The sequence below is a fragment of the Lathamus discolor genome, chromosome 2, assembly GCF_037157495.1.
Source record: "Lathamus discolor isolate bLatDis1 chromosome 2, bLatDis1.hap1, whole genome shotgun sequence".
Lineage (NCBI taxonomy): Eukaryota > Metazoa > Chordata > Aves > Psittaciformes > Psittacidae > Lathamus > Lathamus discolor.
Genome location: NC_088885.1, coordinates 154,201,892 through 154,216,178, shown reverse-complemented (window position 1 = coordinate 154,216,178; position 14,287 = coordinate 154,201,892). Strand labels below are relative to the sequence as shown.

The window sequence follows — 14,287 nt, the reverse complement described above, 5'->3', positions numbered from 1 at the left end:
GAAACTGAAACAAAACCCTTTTGAGAAAAGGAGAGTGAAAAAATATCAAGAATCGAGATTTTTAGGATATTGTAAGCCTTGAAATTTGGTAACTTTGATTCAGGTTCAGCATGCTGAAAGCTCAGCTGATTTATTTCAAGAGAATGCTCTCTATCCCTTCACCATCACAAATGCAGAACCTTAAATTTGTTAGGAATCTCAAATCATCATGTTGACATCACAACATCACATTTTAGTATTATGAAATTACAAATTTATAAAATTATCCAAAAAATCGGAATCAGATTATGTCATCAAGGTACAGAATTAATGCTGCACTGATTATAAAGGGAGCAAACACCTTTCCTACCTAACAGATTCATTCACCAAAACAGAACCTGGGAGAAATCTGCTGTTAAGTCTGAGGAACGTCATTTCATAGGTGAGATTTTGTAATAGCACAGGAGAAAATGGCACCAACTGAAATAAATGAAAAGGCTTGCTCGTTATGGTCTATGGTTTCACATTTGCTCCTCTACTTCTGGCTGATGAGAGTGGAAACTATACAGGAATTCTGAAAATTGCCTAGCAATAGCAACTAGTTTTGTTGGTCTCAGGAGCCAAGGAGATTGCTATCGTGTTTCATACACTTTATTACTTTAGAGATTTTAATTTGGGTTGTACAAGGTCTTGGCTTAGTGACCAGAAGACCTACCTTACCAGGTTTCTGCATCAACTTACCTTCATGATGATTTCACGTATTCTATTGATAGCTGCAGAATCTCAGGATTCAAGATTTTAGAGCAATGTTACATTCTCTTAGGCATGATAGGATAGACTTTCAACCTGATGATATGTGAAGCCCCCAAAGGCATGTTTTCTTCTCCATTAGTGAAAGGAGGAATTGTTTAAGGGCTTGGTAGGAGTTCATGCTTCAAAAATATCAGTTGTTGTTGATTAAACTTCTACACACTAAAATGTGCTATAAGATTTCCTAGATTTCTACTTACACTGAGGTCACTAAGAAATAAGACAGTCCTCTGCCTGTTAAGTAGATGTGTGTCATTTATCTCACAATAAAGGGATCGCCTGTTTCCATCCTCTACATCTCCCATCCTTTGCCACCCTCTTCTGCACCAAGAGCACAGCCATTCTGCTGCTTTCAACCACTCTGGAGAGGTGATACTCCATCTCTTTTCTCCTCTGAATGTCTGTACTGTGGAGGCAGCAGCACTGTGGTATGAGCTAGGTTCAGAGCAGCCTGGTGGCATGAAGATGAGGAAGGTAGGAAGTCATGAGATCCTGAGGGATGAAACTAGAATAATAGGAGTTCAGTCTTTCTTACAGTGCTGCCTCTCACTCCTTTTACCCTGCCAACCTTCCTGTTTGCCTGGATGACTGGCTTCAGTTTCCGGGGCAATCTTTGAAAAAATCCATCATCCCATTTAATTTTCTTCTGCCTAAAACAAAAAGAGCGACTTTGGAGAAGTGCTTATTTTCAGTCCTGGGAGAGAGTCTTAGTGCTCCAGTACTAAGGCACTGGTTGTTGTAGTAGTGCAAATAACACTTTTCTAAGAAAACTGCTGAAGGGGGCCTATAGGGATGCTGGGGAGGGACTCTTTGTCAGGGACTGTAGTGACAGGACAAGGGGTAATGGGTTAAAACTTAAACAGGGGAAGTTTAGATTGGATATAAGGAGGAAATTCTTTCCTGTTAGGGTGGTGAGACACTGGAATCGGTTGCCCAGGGAGGTTGTGAGTGCTCCATCACTGGCGGTGTTCAAGGCCAGGTTGGATGAAGCCTTGTGTTGGATGGTTTAGTGAGAGGTGTCCCTGTCCATGGCAGGGGGGTTGGAACTAGATGATCTTGAGGTCCTTTCCAACCCTAACCATTCTATGATTCTATGATTCTATTAAATAGATGAGAAACTAGCTGAGCTCGCCATTCTGCAGACTTCTCACAAACATTTCCTTAAAACTGAATGGCTTTAGAAACCTGAGTAATCAGAAGACCTGGCTCTAAAAGATGTTGGAGAATTAGGCAAAAGTTGTTCCGGGCTTGATATACTCATTTTAATAAAACAGTAAGTTTAATACATTAGTATCCTACTGGAAACCCAATTATTTTTTCAAACAGCATAAGCAGGTTATTAAAACTGCTTTTTAATTAAAATCAACTCAAGTGCATTTGTGCACAAATGGACAACACAGAGCTCTTTAAGGAAGGGCTCTGAACACTTGAAACAGCTAAAGGTTTACCTAAGTTTAATTTAATGTATTTTTACTCTTCAGATAAAAACTGTGGTTAGAGCCAGAAAAAAAAAGTATATCAAAAAGTTAATCTGTTTAATTTTATTTCCAGGTCTACATGAGTTCTAATTTTCTTCCTCTTTTCCCAGCCTCATCAATGTGACGGCAATACTGCAAGCACTGAGAGTTAGAATGCAATGTGTCCAAGGACAATTCCCTTGGTCCTGTATCACGTCAAGAGGAGTTTCAGGGAAGTGGAGTTTCACATCCACTTCCAACTGCAATATGATCTAAAAGGGTTGTGCCAATGGCAGGAAATCAAAGCAGTGTTTTGATGATTTGATACAGCTATTTGCAGATGGCAGATCAATTTTTTTGTGTGTGTCCTGGGTTTACCAGGAGCCATTTTGCTCCTTCTTAGTAACTGGTGCAAGCTCTGTGTTTTGACTTCCAGCCTGGGCAGAGAGCTGATAACACCGATTGTTTTTAATTGTTGCTAAGTAATGTTTATTCTGGCCAAGGACTCTGTGAGTCTCATGCTCTGCTGGGGACGAGGGAGGCCGGGAGGAAGCAGAGACAGGGCACCTGACCCAAGCTAGCCAAAGAGGTATTCCATACCACAGCATGTCATGCCCAGGGAGGTAACTGGAGTTACCCAGGAGTTACCCGGAAGGGCACACTCTCTCTTCAGGGGGGTCGAACTCGTTCGGCGGTGGTATCGTATTCTCTTGTTATTTTCTCTTATCAATATTATCATTGGTGGCAGCAGCAGTGATTTGTGTTATACCTTAGTTACTGGGCTGTTCTTATCTCAACCCGTGGGAGTTACATTCTCTTGATTCTCCTCCCCATCCCTCTGGGAGCGGGGAGGGTCGGGGGGGTGGGGTGGTGAGTGGACGAGCTGTGTGGATCGGTTTAAACCATAACAGTTCTTTTTGGTGCCCAACGTGGGGCACGAAGGGTTGAGATAACAACAGATCTGACCGGATTAATAGTCACTCGTTACAGTGCTGATTTATTGGCTCTCAAAGCTGTTCCTCTTGATCTCACAGGTTCAGAACTCTGTACATTACATACAGCCGGTATTTGCTCTGTTGGTGTTTTTCAAGTGTGGGGCTTGGGCTAAGGTTTTTGTCTCCTTGTACTTGATTATGATGACTTGTAATACAATAGAATCATTGATCATGAAACTGATCGGTCTTATGTTCCCAGTGTGGTCACCACCTTTATACTTTGGGAGGTATATAATAAAGGTGCTTAGCAATTTCACATCTTTTTTCTCCTTCTCGGGTGGTCAACCTGTGAAGGAGACATTCTTTTACCCTCCTAGTCCCCCTCTCAGACCATTTACAGCATCATTTGAGAGTTTTGAAGTTCTTGAATGGCCTTTTAATATTGTTGAGACCTGTTTGTTGATTGTGATGGGGATTACCATGTTGGCACACATAAAGAGTGTGTTTTTCCCACAACCATTTCGTCTGATTTCAGCAGTTAAGCAGAGTCAGGTTTGGGCCTTGTCTGGGGTTAAACGACGATATAGGAGAACCAAGAGATTTTCCCCGGGGCTGGACAGCCATGAGTGGCAGGGTGTGTGGGATAGTATGGGGAAGTATCTAGGTCAGTGGGCTCCTCCAGTACTTTGGAATTTCACCACCGAACAAGTGCAAAATCTGGAAGAATTAGTAAAACACTTAAATGAGGTATGTGGTCAGTCTGGCCATACCAGAGACGGACAAATCATGGCAACGTGCTGGGGCTTGGCCTATGCTTACAGGGCCTTGTTCAACACAAAAAGTAGCCTACAGCACCCGGGATTCCCAGGCAGTCTCCCATCCAAGTACTAACCGAGCCCGATCCTGCTTAGCTTCCGAGATCAGACGAGATCAGGGTGGTGTGGCCGTAGGCAAAGCTATTGGCTTTAACAAATAGGTTTTACCATAGGAGATATTCTGCTCCTTTTCTGCTAGTATGGCTGAAAAGCTACCTTCCATTCCCTTACAGAGTTCTCCAGTCTTCAATGTATTCTACATTTAGCTAGGGCTATGTTAATAATAATAACAATAAAAATTATAATAATAATATCAGATTACCTCTTTCTGATATGTTGAAGATGTTTCCATTCTCTTTTTCCCAGGTGCTCCTTTCAATCTCATTAGACATTCTGAACCCTGTGTTGACATTTCCCACACAAACCTGGTGATGCAGCATTTCCATAGCCTCAGGAATAGGGCACCTCTCAAGCTGCATCAGTGTTTGACAGAAAAGATGCCTTCTGCATCCATTCCTGCTTCCTGTCTGCCACAAGCTCTCCCGGCCTCAGCTGAATCACTAATCTGTATAGTTGAGTACAAGCTGAAGGGTCTGGTACTATTTAGTGAAAAGAAATCATTATCACCCATTTAATCTTTTCTTACTTTTTGTAATTCTATTTTTCCAACCAATCCCAAGCTATGCTCACCTGTCAAGAGCAAAAATGCTGCTCATAGAATAAAACCTGAAGGAGTAAGCTTGGTGATGCTTAAGTACATTCGTTTTGCAAATAACTGTAGTGTGTGGCAGTCAGAGGTGCTGGTTTGTCAATAAAAGTGCATGGTTCACCATCTGGGTTTTGCATTCGATTGCAGTGCTGATGAAAAGAGAAATGAAAATGCTTGATGTTGAGTTGGACTAGAAAATACAGACTACTTCAGTTTGCCACAGCCATGCTATTACAATGTCGGAGTAGGTCTGCTGTGCACCTCACTTGCCTTGTATGTGTATTTATGCCCATTTCCTCAGGAGAAGTCCCTTGTACCCCTATGCTAAGTGACTCACTCTGTGAGAGTTGCCAAATGACCACTAGCTTCAGCAGAGTTCAGATTCCATCCCTGAAGAATGCAAATTAAGAGAGCAATGTGCAGTGACACAGATGGCACAGCAAATGAAGAAAGCAATATACATTTTTTTACAGGGGAAAAAAAAAAAAAAAAAGCCTTTAATTTAAAACAAAGGAAATAGAGAAATCCAGGATGAACTTATAATAGAAGTTTAATTGTCACCTTCCATAAAAGTAAAAATGCATAAGAAGAGGTTTTAAGAGCAAATAATCACAGCTAAAAGCATAACATGAGCATCTGTTTCTTCCTTCTTATGGATGGTATGTTAATATATGATATAAACATCATCTCGAATGTTTTATAAACAAAGATAAATTAACAGAATCCATTTTCCCTACCAAATACTTTCCTCCTCACAGGATAATCTTTGAACACTAATAAAATACACCACAAATCATATTTACTCTTGGGCTTACTCTCTTGCTGCAAATTAGCCTTGCTTGAGACAATATGGCAAACTCTATTAGCAAAAGCATAATTTACTTTCTTTCCTCCAAAGAATTAGTTTTCTTTTAAGGTGGTTTTGCATATGTACAGTTACTCTCAGAGTAAATGAATTGATGATAATTCATATTTACTCATTAACTAATTTAATTTAATAACTTAATCTGAGTTTTCCATGATGCATGTATCCTGTAATAAGAGCATTCACACATTAAAGGTTACAACTATTCTTCATATCTAACAGGAAGACATTTATTCATAAAAGTTCATAGGTATATTACTGAGTTTGTACATGGTTAGAACTATGAAAGTTGTATGTACATGGTAATTAAAAGCCAAGATGACTTCCTGAGTTCCAGTGTCCTCAACATAAGAAGGCCATGAGGCCATGAGGATGACCAGGGGCTGGACCACCTCCCATGTGAAGACAGGCTGAGAAAGCTGGGGCTGTTCAGGAGAAGACTTTCCAGTATCTAATGGGGTCCTATAAGGATACTGGAGAAGGACTCTTCATCAGGGACTGTAGTGACAGGCCAAGGGGTGGTGGGTTCAAACTTAGACAGGGGAAGTTCAGGTTAGATATAAGGAAGAAGTTCTTTACTGTGAGGGTGGTGAGGCACTGGAATGGGTTGCCCAGGGAAGTTGTGAATGCTCCATCCCTGTCAGTGTTCAAGGCCAGGTTGGACAGAGCCAGTTGTTCTTCAGTTATCCACCAATGCTGTAACCCCATCGTAGAAGGCTACTGAATTTGTTAGGCAAAATTTTCCCTTAGTGAAGCCATATTGACTGTTATCAATCACCTCTTTATTCTTCTTCTGCTTTACATAGTTTCCAGAAGGATCTGTTCCATGATCTTGCAAGGCACTGACATGAGACTGACCAAGCAGTTTTAGTTTAAATCGCCCAAACGCTCCACAGTAACCACCATTCCTCACTAACTCTACCTGTCTTTGAATAACTCTCTTATCCTATAGTCTCCCAATGAGACTAAATACCTTTTTTTCCTTTTTTTTTTTTTTTTTTTGTGAGACAAGATTATGGCTATTTGTAAGCATTTGAGAGAATAGTGGGAGAGAAGGATCTAATACCATGCTAGACATGCTGGTGAATCCAGTCATCTAATTCCATGTTGGGTGCTGATGGTGAGTCCAGTCCTGAATACACATGAAACAGAGGAAAGAATGGGGAGAATGATGGTATTGTGTACATGACACACAAGACAAAGTTAACTGTTCAATGTTTTATTTCTCCTCTCCATCTGATTGTTATAAGGTATATTGAGTGTAACAGATCAAGCTAGTTTTTGTAGCCGCTGCCTGACTGATGCTCCCTCTGATTAATAATAAACAGAGGTAGATCCCTGTCCCCAGAGTAAGGAAGAAAAACTGTTTTGGTACTTCCGTTTGTATCTATCATCATTCAGGGGTAGCACATCATGTATCAATGCATGTGTGAGGCACTGGGAGTCATATATGAATGAAGAGGATCCGGCAGGCGAGATACCTGATAAATCTGTGCTGAATAAGATCAGTGCCTCTAAACAGGAACAGAGCAGTGGTTACTCACACTGTGACTGAGGTTCAGAATGTATGATGCTGACTCTGTCTTTGTGACCTTATAACCCAAGATGATTGACAACCCACCAGCAGGCCCATTTTCTTCTCTTAGGAAAACAGCAACAGCTGTCTCCAAAGCAACCTACAGGAACCAGGTAGTAATATGTCTTCAGTCATCCTTTCACCAAGAAAATTACAGTGCTCTGGACAGGGTAAGAAAGAGGCCATCTGCTATTCCTCTTGGTGAAATGCTTAGTGTGGGAACATTTTTTACCTTGCAAGGTGGCCTCAGAGGCATAAAGCAGCTCCGCTGCCCATCTGTCTGCCACTGAGGCATTACTCCAGCTACTAATACCTCCTCTCCTGCTCACATTACAATGATTTATATTTCAGTTTTGTGTTTTATTCTGGTTTTATTTTTCATCCCCCAACCCCTTTTTTCTGATTACAAGGAATTTTGGGTTTGCGGGGAGGTTGGTTTTGGTTTTTGCATCTGTCACTGTGAAGCAGCTAAATTGTCCTAACAACTTTTTCAGCTGATGTTCTATATTAAAGATTCTGTTTTGTACATTGGTTTACTATTGGAAGTTCCCTTATCACACATTACAGTGGAAGCTGAACTGGATTTACAACATATTCACGTTTCCAACAACATTCCTCCTCCACCCCCAGCCACTTAGAATCATGGAGTAATTAGGATTGGAAAAGACCTTAAGATCCTTAATTCACTTAATTCATCCATAATTTGAAGGGCAAGCAATCTGCCTCTGGTCTTTTTTGAACAGGTGAAAATTGGTCCCCAAAAGTATGTCCTGCAGAAATAGGCAGAGATTATTTTGATTAGATTTTACCAAGGTGTATGAAAGAAAAAAACCCATCAAACTCTTACAGAATAATAGAAAATTCCCTAATGTCTACAGGTTTTTTTGAATGGTCTAGTAGAAATAGGTGTCTTTACAGGATTAATTCTCATTTTGAGTAACAATCAGATTCTTCTATGAAATAGTATAGTTTGTTAGCAAAGTCCTAACAGTACCTAGTATAACTTGAGAAATCACAAAAGCACTGTTATGCACTTAGCCAAATAAAGGTATAAGTCAAGACTTGAGATATCTGTCCAGAATCAATATTTTGCAGCGGAATTTTCGTTTGGATAGAGGTACATGGCTCCTCCTTCAGCATCACACTGAATGCTGCCAGACAGGTAGTTTAAAAAACACAACTCCATAAATTGTTATTTCCAGTGTGCGCAGCTAGAGGGCCAGGGATATACTTTAATACTACATCACACCTATCGCTTGTAAACTGAGTAGTACCTGCTTGAGTAATCCCATGTACATTGGAACCACTAAACAGCACAAGCAGTTCAGTTTTCTCCCTGCTTTTTTCAAAAGGGTAGGTTCAATTATTTGTCTGGAATTCTGCAGGCTAGCATTTGTAACTTGTTGGGCTGCTTTAGGCCTGGCTATGTGCAATGCTCACTCATGTAGTCATCTGACCTTCTGATTTCATACTTTAAAGCACAGATTCCTTCAGAAATGCCCTCATGTCCTAAAATAAGTAACTGTTCCTTCAAAACTCTTGGGTTTATTCTTCAAAAATAAAATATCTGAAGCTTTCCCAAGAGACAAACCCAGCAAAAGCAATCAATTCCAAGAGCAGGCCCAGCCTGAAAAGGGCAAATGAATGACAGTAACCATATTGCAATCTCCTGACTTTCCCGTATGTGTCTTAATGGATATAGTTTTTCATATATTTTGAATTTCAGCCAGATTGCTTGGCCACTGCTGTGTTTTACTGACAAAGAGGTAGAGGATTTGGTCCTATAGGAAATATTAATAATTTTCCCTTCATCATTCTTGTTCTGTCAACAAATCATCTATTTCATTAAATATTACAACATATTACACAGTATTTTTATTCTGACGTGTGATATCTGCATTCCACCTCCATTATCTGTTTCAATAGTTTGTGTGTTTTACACATTCTAGTTTGTAATATATCTGCTTCCATCTGTATTTCTGTTTTTAGAGGAGCGGACCCCCCTGAATAATAAATATGCAGATTAGCTGTATCTTTTGCCTTGTCCAAAATGTGCTGATACTGCTGGAAAACACTTGCGTTGTCTGTTGTGGGTTTTGGCCTAAGCCAGAACTAGTTACAGAATTAAGGCAGTTAGGCCCAAAGTCAGAATTTGTTCCTTACTGTGGGAGAAATTTAAGTTGCTGAACTCAAAAGGAGTAAACAAGAGCTGAAAATAGAGCTGTTGGTTAAGTAGTTTCCTAAAGGAAGCCTTTATGAAGACCCCTGCTGTTCTGCTTTTATTCTTCCAACAAATGACTTTATCTTGTAGTCACTTTCTAACAAAGGTTAATACTCATACATTTTTAATATTCAGATTATCTGGATTCTCTTTGACCTGGTTAAATTGATTTTTTCCATGAAACAGGGCACTATACCTTCATTTGGTTTTCCTTCAGTTCAGTTTCTCTATTTTTAATCATTCATTAAAATTTAAATGAGAAATCAACAATATTCTCATGTTGAAGTCTTGTTTTGTATGCATGAAAATCAATGGTAAAGTGTTTATTGAATTAAATGGAACACTGTCTGTTCCTTTATATGTATTGATCTAATAAGGTAAGGTCTTAACTATTTGCTATTTAGAGAGTTCAGCAGTATCCCTAGAACTGATAAAATCAGGTAGCATGATATGAAATAGAAAGATGCCCATTGACTTTCAAGAGGAAAACAGTGTTAGATAAGAATCTTTTGTATATTGTGAGCTTTTGTCCAAGGACTGATTTGATGTTAACAAGTAGTGTGGTGCAGCAGAGGAAAGTCTAGAAAGTGAAACAGTTTGTAAAGGTTTAAGATCCACACAACCTATTTTTAAAGTTTTTTGTATAAATCTGTCTTGATACTAATTCATGGACTGAGTATATGTCTGTGGCTGAAAACTGTCCTAAAGCAGATCTTCCAGTTTAGTTTCATCTAAAAAGAATGTAATGTGCAACATTCTGGTATGAACCAAAGCATATTGGTACGAACCTAAGCGTATTGAGTGGTATCTCGAGACATTCCTTTCAAATGAGCATTCTTTATCTGAAACCAAATGCTAGTGAGATGGGAATGCCAATGACCAAGCAAGGAGGATGTTATACTGAGTTGTTGGAGCTGATGACATTATAACTTGAGGCAGAAAAGCAAAACGACTTTAGGAACACAGAAGATGCAAAAGTGTTTTTATGCTAGAGGGGTGTGAAAGACCACATTAATTTCATAAACTAATATGATTTAAAAAGATATTAAACATTTAAAATGTGTTTAGGACAAACTAAAGATAGTTCTTCAGCAATTTCTTAAGGAGCTTTTAGTGGAAATGCTTATGTAATCTCAGATATAAAGGTATGAATGCCATACCTCTATTACTTGAGTTTAATCATTGAACTTGGCTGGATTTCTCAACAAAGTTGTCATTTATACATATAAATAAACATTCTGAATAATCTGCTACAATTAGAGGTGAAGGAATGTTATCCAGGAATTATGAATTTGGTACCCAAAATTGTTTTAACTGCTGCTATTATTTTGTTTTCCTTCAAGATAAAATCATAAGATTGCAAAGAATCAGCCATTTCCCACAGTTTATAATAGAGAATGGGCTTTTAAATCATTCTGTGGATTTTCTTTCACAGACTGATATTCACAGAGTTGGAAAAATTTCAGATATGTGCTTTTGATTTCTCCTATCCCTTCCTCTTTTTAAAGAGATGCAGTAAAATGTCATTTGTTAGAGGAGACATGAGACATGCTGCATAGCCTCCAGAGCTGGGAGGCCTCTCAAGGTTTGAAATTCCTTCTGACTGATTGCATGCTGAATAAATACTAATTAAATTGATACTCAATATTAACTCTTATAAACTTTGCATATATAATCCTTTAGACATAAACTATTGACCAAGTCTGGATCCAGGTCATCTAAACTCTTCTCTGAGGAGGAGTTCAGAAAGTAAGGTGTCTATTTTGAATCTTATGATTCAACAGGAGCATCTTCCTTACCAGTTTGTGTCTCTGGTCTCTGTATAAATCATTCTAGTTTGATTCTAATTCAATTTTCATTCTAATTCCATTTTGCATGTTTCATCCGTGTAGTAAGTAATGGCATGAACCTTGCTGTTGAACTTTGTTAAGTCACACTTTTACAAGATCATATTAAAACCACCTTGCTAATACCTCTGGCATTGATTCTTTAACCAATCTACACCAGTCATTCATGACAAATTGGCCTAGTCAGCAGGATAATAAATCAGGATTTACAGCAGCCACCATGTTGTTTTCCCAACAAATGTCTGGGTAATGGAAGTTGATCACATTCTATTGGATCAAGGCTGTCTTGAACAGCTGACGTATGGTTTCATTAGCCTCATCTTCTTTGTCTAAAATTCTTTCATTTAAAAACATCACTTAGAACATGTAAGGAGATAGAAGAACTAAAAGGGAAAGAGATAGAAATATGATTCCTGTCATTATTCTTCTCTTAGTTTTATTAGTCACGTAATTGTTGGAAGACATGCTTACACAAGCATGCTGCCTTGCAGGACATGCCGTCTTGATGGAAGAAGGCATATGCCCAAAACAGCTTGCAATTTGTCTGAAAACAGGATGAAAGAAAAACAAGATAATAAGTTTTGGTCCTGAATCTTACAAATATGCCTGAAGTCCTACCACAATTAAAAGGTTTGCTCATTCATTCAGAAGGAAGTAAGGATTACGTATCTTACTGTGCAAGTGATCACACAGCAATGGTGAAGGAAATAAACCAGATAAGAGTAGCAGGTAACAGTGACTTTAGACACATTGGTATCTTGTGGTAGAGGGTGATATGGGGACATCTGGCCTGACTCTGCATCTGAAGGCAGATTGGGCTCAGAACAGTGCATTCCAAAGGAACCGTATCTCTTAAGAGTTCAGGAGTACTCGGACTGGGTGATGTCTCAGCACAGCTTAACAGATGTCAAGAAGAGCTGTGTATGCCCACAAGATAAATTGCATTGCTTCTTTTGGATGGGCTACTTCAGGTCACTGGTAGCTCAGGGACTGCTTCAGTAAGCTCTGCTGAGCAGCATACATGAGGTATTTGGCAGGCCCAGACTAATGCAAAGATATCCTATTCTTTGATTTTGGACTGCTTAATTTTAATCCCAGCCTTACTGAAAGACTTTAACTATTGTCATTCACTTTAAACGCATAAGGTCAACCATCTTACTGCTCCAAAACTCAGATATTTGTAATCATGTGACAGCAATTTCTGGTAATTTTGGTATTATTTCCTCTAGCCCTCTTCTTATCTATTATTTCACACACATAAGGAACCTCAAATAAGCATCAGTGCCTGTGCATCAACAACAAAAGTAAATCAAATACGTTTTCTTGCCAATGTAAATTGTGTTGTTTGATTTCATTCCCCAACACACATATTTGGTACCAAATATTGTGATATAATTTTTCATTGTACATGAATCAACATATTCTACTAGAATTATGAAGAAATAAAGATCTGACTCCATAACCAAATATTTGTGAATAGCGTCCTTAAGATTTAGCAAATAGTGGATTAGTTGTAAGTACTGGCTAATGATGCACTTGACTGAAGTTTCTTCGTCTTTGTTTCCAGTTGGTTAGAAGGAAGTAGTTGATTATATTTAATAGACCATGTTAATTACTGCATCTCTGAAATTTATTGAACAATTAAAATAAAGCACCGGAGACTTGTTATACCGAAGGGAACAATCCTACAGTGAAGGGTACAATCCTACAGTGAGTGTTACACAAAGGGAAAATTAAACGACTTAATACCACTGAGTCTGTTCCAGCTTGTAATTCCACATACCTATTAACAGAGTTCGAGTCTAAACTTTATTCTGTGCTTTGTCTCTGCATTAGGCACTGTGTCCAAGGATCTGACCTAAATTCCTTTTCAGTTCCTGGCAGAACTCTCAAAGACAACAGTGTGCTTTGCACCAGGCATCCCAAATCACCCAAATGACTGGCTTTTTAGCCTAAAATAATGGAAGTCTACAGAACTGATTTGTCACCTTTGCCTGATGTTCACATATACTAATGAGTTCTGAAAATGTTAATTTGCTTTGTGCCCAGATCAAATATACTGCTCTGTCAGAATAAAATAAGTTCAGAGCCAACAAATTTACATGAGTGTAGTTTATTCTGAAAACATTTACATGTCATTAATACATTAACATAATATGATGTTTGGAGCATATTTAACTGTGGCTGGGATGTTCTTGATTAGGAATTGTTGGCAGTGGAAAGATCACAGTTCTTGTGTCTTGTGGGTTTCTTTTGTCATCCCTGGATCACCGTATATTTGCTGAAGAAAAAATGGGAGATCAAATACTTTAAGCTATTATTTTCCTGAGGAATCACCTATTCTTACTGGTAGTTGATAGCTTTGAGTTTTGCTGGACACGTTGAACTGGAATCAGCTCTCCAAACCTAGCCTAGTGCATTTTAGCTTCTCTGCATCCTGCCTGGCCTCTAGCTCTCATTTGAGAAGAGAATGTGAGTAACTAATAACCCAACAAAACCAAATCAGATGCTACAAAGAATTTAAAACAGTCATCACTGCCTGTGATTTTCAACACAGGAGTCTCCTTGGTCTTCCCTGTCTATAATGGAAGCATGAACACCTTGCTCATATGTAGATAGGAATATATTCACACCAGGATTTAATGTCTTAATTTGGAGATGAATCTTAACCACGATTAGTATATATAAACTCCCTAGAGATTCCTAAACTTCCTGCTGAATGCCAAGCCTAACTTCAAACAGTAAAGGTAAGTAAAGCCTTTCTTTCACAGAGATCTTCAGGCAGTTCTCTATTGAATTTTTTTCAGGGTAGAAAAGGGGGAATCTATTTTTTACTGTTTTTTTTGGTGAAAAAAGGGATGTGCCTCTTCTTATCCTGACAGCAGGGAGAATCTCCTTGAATGGCACAGCCCAGCATTATCTTTTGCTACATTTCCTATGGAGAGGCTTTTTCTAACATAGTTTGAGGAGCTTTTCTAACACACTTTAGTGCTACCACTTCATTCAGACAATTAAGGTGTTTCACCACACTTCAGGTGACTAAGTATTGGGTTGGAGGAGCCCTTACACAGAT

The 14,287-nt window shown here is 38.9% G+C and overlaps 1 pseudogene; it reads right to left on the bottom strand.

Annotated features, from left to right (window-relative positions):
- Positions 1-4,024: 4,024 nt before the first annotated feature.
- Positions 4,025-4,133, bottom strand: LOC136009520 (5S ribosomal RNA; annotated as a pseudogene).
- Between the last annotated feature and the right edge of the window lie 10,154 nt (positions 4,134-14,287).